This window comes from Anomaloglossus baeobatrachus, chromosome 6 (genome assembly GCF_048569485.1).
Source record: "Anomaloglossus baeobatrachus isolate aAnoBae1 chromosome 6, aAnoBae1.hap1, whole genome shotgun sequence".
NCBI classification, from domain to species: domain Eukaryota; kingdom Metazoa; phylum Chordata; class Amphibia; order Anura; family Aromobatidae; genus Anomaloglossus; species Anomaloglossus baeobatrachus.
Window position 1 is genome coordinate 238,357,635 of NC_134358.1, and position 7,523 is coordinate 238,365,157.

A 7,523-nucleotide genomic window follows, 5' to 3' on the forward strand; every position below is an offset into this window, starting at 1 on the left:
TATGATAGTCACAGTTTTCTCTGCTGTAGATCTAGCAGAACTCAGTTGTTGAGCTGTGTACAGTGGCGTACCGTCAATAGAGGCAGGCATAGACGCAACTGCTATGGGGCCCGTGACCTGAAAGGGGCCCCGTGACGGCTGCCCGCTGTGTCTGCGATTTCACTTTTTACTCATTCACAGCACGGACTGCCCAGTCACCAAGCAGCTGACTGAAGCGGCAGGGGGAGCCGCACTAATTGTACAGCTGCAGTCCATTGCAACACAAAAGGAGCAGACACGCTCACACTGCACACCGCACGCCCTCTGCTGAGGGGGAGGGAGTGGACAGGCAGCATCTTCTTCCAATCAGAGAGGTGTAAGATGCCAGGAGAACAGCCAAGAGAGGGGGCGAAGCTTGTTCAGTACAACGCGGGAGATTGAAAATATGGAAGGGCAGAAGGAAGGAGCAGAGACCTGAGCATTGCACGTAGAGAAGAGATGCAGAACGAGCAGAGAAAACAAGGAGAAGTGAGAACAGAAAGAATAAACAAAGGACAGGATCTGAGCACAGCCAGGAGGACTGACAAGAAGTGCAGCATGAGGCCGGAGGCTGCCACTAACATGATCTCTCAGCACAGGAGCAGGTGAGTATAATAATGTGCAAAATGTCTGCCTGTAACGCTACAGAAAGAAACTGTACCGTCACATCCCTGTGTGTTAACCCTGTACTGTCACATCCCTGTATGTAGTATCCCTGTACTGTGACATAACAGTGTGTGTTATCCCTGTACCATCACATCACTGTGTATTAACCCTGTACTGTGATAGATATCACTGTAAATATTATCTCTGTACTGTGACATCACTGTGTGTTATCCCTGTACTGTGCAGTGATTTATTATGGTACCTAAAGCTATAAAGAGGGTCATAATCATTACTATTATATGGGAGAGACAAATGAAAATTTATAGTGTGTGCGCGGTGAGGGGCACGAAGGAGGACATCGCTACTATACGCCACACACACACACACACTGCAGATTTTTTTTGTGGATTTGTGGTGTGAACCCACTGGTCTTGGTGCAGAGGCCTTTTCTCTAGAACCACAAATAGATATAAGACCACAGAAGACGCAATACCTCTAAAAATATATTTAATTTTATTTAGAAAAATATAAAAATATGACAGTGTCTCTCTAAAAATACATAAAGGACAAAACAGTGACAGTGAGATGTTGGGAAGAGAGAGTTTCAGCGTGAAAAGGATAGCGATAGATAGATATTCACAGTTTCGTCAAATTACTGATCTCATAGCCTTTGTTGACCCTTCCTGACGACGGAGGGTGTCCTAAGTTACAAGACACTCCCCGTTCCGGGTGGCTGACCCTCCCTGTCCCTATCTCTAGCCAAGGGGTGTCCACCACCAACCCAGGTGACTAGTGCAAAACCATAAATATACACAAAACACAAATGCGTTAAATTTGGTTCCTGACTCAATAAGATACTTCAGTCAGATCAAAATTGTAATTGTTAGGTGGAGCTGTAGGGGACCCGCTGCAGTAGATGTCACCCCACGCTCTCCCGACGCGTTTCTCCCCCACCTAACGCAATACTGGGGGATCATCAGGGGTAAAAAAGTCACATCACGGTAATAGTTAGTTATCGAAAGGGATACGAGATAGGTCCTTTTGATAATACACCAGAGAGTCTTTGTTTTAATCACATAATGTGCGGGCAGATATTCTCATTCAGAAACTTACCTTCTTTTCGGAGTTACAAGAGACAAATGTATATGAAGGCAGTTTCTTCCAAATATGGATGAATAGCCTATAGGATGCTAGGAGTTTAGTATATCAAATAGAGCTCCTAAGATATCACAGGAGTCTTCCTATCCTTGTGTTTAATAGGCTTATGGATCACATCCTATCCATGTCTAGGTCACATAGGGCAGCAGGGACATCTATATATGAAGAGAGTCCAATTTCTTTAGTTGATAGTGTTACACCGATATATACACTATTAGTGTGTCCAGTCCTGCAATTTCTTGGTCACTTAGGTTGAAGGTGCTGTATCAACACACAGCATCGAAATGTATACAGTCCTGCAAAGAAAAGCTCCTTTACACAGTGTTCCAAAATGGTGACCAAGTGTTATAATGAACACTCCTTTCACCGATAATTGGTCCAAAGAAAAGCTCAACCTGCAAGGACAAAGTGTCCCGAGCGCTTGCACCTTCAACCTAAGTGACCAAGAAATTGCAGGACTGGACACACTAATAGTGTATATATCGGTGTAACACTATTGTCGCGGGCGGAGGAGGGGACGCTGCGCTCTCCCACTGCTCGGGTCCGGCTGCCGCTGCTGCTGCGGCTGCTGCTGCGTGGTGGCTCGAGCGGTGGGCCGGATCCCGGGGACTCGAGCGGCGCTCCTCGCCCGTGAGTGAAAAGGGGATGGATTTTGATTGTGGGGGTTTTGATTATTATCCATGACGCCACCCACGGTTCTGGTGATATTAGTGACACCACCGCTGCTCTGGACGGGGATCCCGGGAGCGGTGACAAGGAGCAGCTTTGTTGTTAGTTCTCCCCTCCGTGGGTAGGGGGTTGGTTGTCCCGGGGCCCGGTGATGGGGTAGGGATGGATGATGAATGGCAGGCAGGTTGCGGGGCCTGGTGAGGTGCAGGGTCGCGGGGGCAGCTCTGTGCCGCACGGCACGGTGGTACTCACTCAGCCAGAGACGATGACACAGTTCTCGGTAAAACACACGGCTGGAAAGACTGGTCCCACGGACGGCTGCTGCTGCTTTTCCCCGGCAGGTTGACGGTGACTGCCTTTCCCTGCACCTATGTACTTCTGACGGTTCCAATGGGTTCCCACCGGTAACCCGCTCCCCGGCTTGGATATGGGCCGGAGGAGCCCCTTTTGCCCGCAGGCGCTGGCCCTGAGAAACGATTGCCTTGGCGGTGGCTCTCTCACTGGGTTGGACCGTTGCCTTCTGTCGGGACTTGACTGTTTGGAAACCCAGGCGGTCCCCTTCACTAACGGATTCGGCAAATTCACGGCGACTCCTAGCCTTGCCGCGGTCCGAAAAGCCCCTGCCAATGGTGCTGGCTTCTCCTTGTGTACCGGTCCGGTACCGCCGGGCCACCGCCCGTCCACGGTCCTTACGGTAAACTCCGATAGGCCACTCCTGCAGACGGTCACCACCGTCTGCCAACCTTGCTGCTCCGTCCGGGCCACACACCCGGACCAACTTCAGATCGCTCAACTACCACTTTGCTCCTCACACTTGCTCCTCCACAACTAATCCGACTGTTGTTCCTTCCTCCAGGACTGTGAACTCCTTGGTGGGTGGAGACCAACCGCCTGGCTCCACCCCCTGGTGTGGACATCAGCCCCTGAAGGAAGGCAACAAGGGTTTTGTGTTCTGGCTTTGATGTGCCTAACCGGGGTGTAGGGTGTGGTGGTGTAATTACCTGTGGCCCCTGGCTTGTCCAGGGCGCCACATTCCCCCTTAGCAAAATGCAGACCGTCCGCGGGCTGCCCGTCCATCACCGGTTCTATTTTCAACAACTGAAAAAGATATAAATAACGGTAACAGACATAAATTAAAATAACATCTTCCCACATCGGGAGGTACTCTTACTTAAACGTTGCAACGGTAAACGGTTATGGCTTCCGCTCTCTCCCACCCAAGCAACCTGGCCCTGATGCTGCCCCTAAGCTAACAGGCAGCACCCCTTGACCCCCAGTCCTGCACAAGTTGCCCGAGCGGGTTCTGTTCTTTTCAGGGGACCCACGTCCATGGGAAGCCCCTGAAACCCCCAGAGGATTGCCACCGGTTCCGGTGGTGGCTGGGCCCCAGCCTACTCCACTGCGGGCCCTTCCTCCAATCTGCCTCTCCGGAGGCAGCAACGGTGGGAGCTGTAACATAATTATTTACAGAAAGAACAAGAATCCAGCATCACGGAGAATGTGTGGAAGAATAAAAAAAATTTTTTTTTTTTTCTTTTATTGGAATTATTCTTAAAAACAAGTATTCAATCCAGTAAGCACAGAGGCACAAGTATGATAGCGGATTAACCAACGCGTTTCGACCAGAAGGTCTTACTCATGGCATGCAAGTAAGACCTTCTGGTCGAAACGCGTTGGATAATCCGCTATCATACTTGTGCCTCTGTGCTTACTGGATTGAATACTTGTTTTTAAGAATAATTCCAATAAAAGAAAAAAAAAATTTTTTTTTATTCTTCCACACATTCTCCGTGATGCTGGATTCTTGTTCTTTCTGATGTTGCCTTCCGCCCGGGCCAGGGCGTTCCTTGCATGAGTGTGGAGTCCGGGAGTGAAGAGGGGTGAGCTGACACACATCTTCTTGTATAATTATTTACAGGCCACAAGTTTGTGGTTGCCTTGCAAGTTCTCAGGCATGTTCATAGTAGTTTCTATGTAACACTGTAGACGGTCCCCACGGGGACAACGGTGCCGGCAACAACCGGTTTTAATCAGCAGTTGACAATCAGATGAATTTTCGGTATATTATGCACTTATTCAAAACTTCTCAAACTTTAAAACACACACATGTTGTGGTCCCAACGGGGACGGTGACAACGGCATTCCGCTGCCCTTATGGTGCACCTTCGTCCTCCCCACCCGGCTCTGGGTGGAAGAACACGGGCATCAGCCCCTCCAGCGCATAGCAGGCACGGCGAGGAAGGGCCGCCCGATACCCGTTATTTCCACTCCGGGGGATGTAAGTGGCCTCCATGTCATGCAGAGCGACGACTCCATCTTCTTCCGAAACTGGCTCAGTGTCAGGCCCGGAATCACTATCGTCCATCCCTGCGCCAGGCAGGTTGCCGCCAGCTGCCGTAGCTTCCGGGCTCGCCACTCTCTCGGCCACTGTTACGAAGGGGAGTACGCCCGACGGGCCAGACGTAACGCGGTGCACGGGTAAAAAGGACGGAGGCGGCATGAGGGCCAGGGGCAGACCGGGTCCCTCAGCCGCAACGGCCGGTCCCTCTGGGACACAGGGGCGTGGGTCACTCACCAGCTCCTCCATCCCATAAACCCGTGCGACTGCAGCTACCTCCTCCACCTCCGCGGTCCACTGCTCCATAAGCCTACAGATCTGGCTCCGGTAGTGTCGGCAGATCCCTGCCGTTCGGGCCCTCAGCCATGCCGCTGTCCCGGGCACCAGCTCAGTAGCCTCTGCATAGCCAGGTGGGGCGGACATTCTTTGCAAGGGTCAGCAGATCGTGGGGTTCCGGCGTCCCTATCTGTACAGCCACGCTCACATGCGGCCAGCCGCCATTTCGTCCACCGTAGCCTCTTTCCGGCTCCTCCTCTACAGGGGCGGGGTTTTGGCCTTCACGCCTCCACTACTCGAGGAGACGCTCGAGCGGGAACTTTTCGCGCCAAAGATGGCGGCTTCTGAAATTTTTCGGCCGGACACCTCTGGCGGTAACAAGGCGCACCTCTACCAGACGGCAGAGCGGTAAGATCCTGTTCGTGACGCCAAGTTGTCGCGGGCGGAGGAGGGGATGCTGCGCTCTCCCACTGCTCGGGTCCGGCTGCCGCTGCTGCTGCGGCCGCTGCTCGGTGGTGGCTCGAGCGGTGGGCCGGATCCCGGGCACTCGAGCGGCGCTCCTCGCCAGTGAGTGAAAAGGGGGATGATTGGTTGTGGGGGTTTTGATTATGGATATTGTCAGTGACGCCACCCACGGTTGTGGTGATCTTGGTGACACCACCGCTGCTCTGGACGGGGATCCCGGGAGCGGTGACAGGGAGCAGCTGAGTTGTTAGTTCTCCCCTCCGTGGGTAGGGGGTTTTGTTGTCCCGGGGCCCGGTGATGGGGTAGGGATGGAAGGCAGGTTGCGGGGCCTGGTGAGGTGCAGGGTCGCGGGGGCAGCGCTGTGCCGCACGGCACGGTGGTACTCACTCAGCCAGAGACGATGACACAGTTCTCGGTAAAACACACGGCTGGAAAGACGGGTCCCACGGACGGCTGCTGTTGCTTTTACCCAGCAGGTTGACGGTGACTGCCTTTCCCTGCACCTATGTACTTCTGACGGTTCCAATGGGTTCACACCGGTAACCCGCTCCCCGGCTTAGATATGGGCCGGAGGAGCCCCTTTTGCCCGCAGGCGCTGGCCCTAAGAAACTGTTGCCTTGGCGGTGTCTCTCTCCCTGGGTTGGACTGTTGCCTTTTGTCGTGACTTGACTGTTTGGAAACCCAGGAGGTCCCCTTCACTAACGGATTCGGCAAATTCACGGCGACTCCTAGCCTTGCCGGGGTCCGAAAAGCCCCTGCCAATGGTGCTGGCTTCTCCTTGTGTACCGATCCGGTACCGCCGGGCCACCGCCCGTCCACGGTCCTTACGTTAAACTCCGATAGGCCACTCCTGCAGACGGTCACCACCGTCTGCCAACCTTGCTGCTCCGTCCGGGCCACACACCCGGACTAACTTCAGATCGCTCAACTACCACTTTGCTCCTCACACTTGCTCCTCCACAACTAATCTGACTGTTGTTCCCTCCTAAAGGACTGTGAACTCCTTGGTGGGTGGAGACCAACCACCTGGCTCCACCCCCTGGTGTGGACATCAACCCCTGAAGGAAGGCAACAAGGGTTTTGTGTTCTGGCTTTGATGTGCCTAACCGGGATGTGGGGTGTGGTGGTGTAATTACCTGTGGCCCCTGGCTTGTCCAGGGCGCCACACTATCAACTAAAGAAATTGGACTCTCTTCATATATAGATGTCCCTGCTGCCCTATGTGACCTAGACATGGATAGGATGTGATCCATAAGCCTATTAAACACAAGGATAGGAAGACTCCTGTGATATCTTAGGAGCTCTATTTGATATACTAAACTCCTAGCATCCTAAAGGCTATTCATCCATATTTGGAAGCATCTGCCTTCATATACATTTACCTTCTTTTCGGAGTTACAAGAGACAAGTTTCTGAATGAGAATATCTGCCAGCACATTATGTGATTAAAACAAAGACTCTGGTGTATTATCAAAAGGCTTTCGGTTTGGACCTATCTCGTATCCCTTTCGATAACTATTACCGTGATGTGTGACTTTTTTACCCCTGATCATCCCCCAGTATTGCGTTAGGTGGGGGAGAAACGCGTCGGGAGAGCGTGGGGTGACAGCTACTGCAGCGGGTCCCCTACAGCTCCACCTAACAATTACAATTTTGATCTGACTGAAGTATCTTTTTGAGTCAGGAACCAAATTTAACGCATTTGTGTTTGTGTATATTTATGGTTTTGCACTAGTCACCTGGGTTGGTGGTGGACACCCCTTGGCTAGAGATAGGGACAGGGAGGGTCAGCCACCCGGAACGGGGAGTGTCTTGTAACTCAGGACACCCTCCGTCGTCAGGAAGGGTCAACAAAGGCTATGAGATCAGTAATTTGACGACTCTGTGAATATCTATCTATCGCTATCCTTTTCACGCTGAAACTCTCTCTTCCCAACATCTCACTGGCACTGTTTTGTCCTTTATGTATTTTTAGAGAGACACCGTCATATTT

At 52.2% G+C, this 7,523-nt stretch overlaps 1 long non-coding RNA gene across 1 annotated transcript in view; it reads left to right on the forward strand.

Moving 5' to 3' along the window:
- Window positions 1-226: 226 nt before the first annotated feature.
- LOC142243142 (uncharacterized) overlaps window positions 227-7,523 on the forward strand; it is a 92,241-nt gene continuing 84,944 nt past the window's right edge. The window contains exon 1 of the long non-coding RNA XR_012724309.1: window positions 227-623. This is a non-coding gene — a long non-coding RNA (uncharacterized LOC142243142). The remainder of the gene's footprint in view (window positions 624-7,523) is intronic.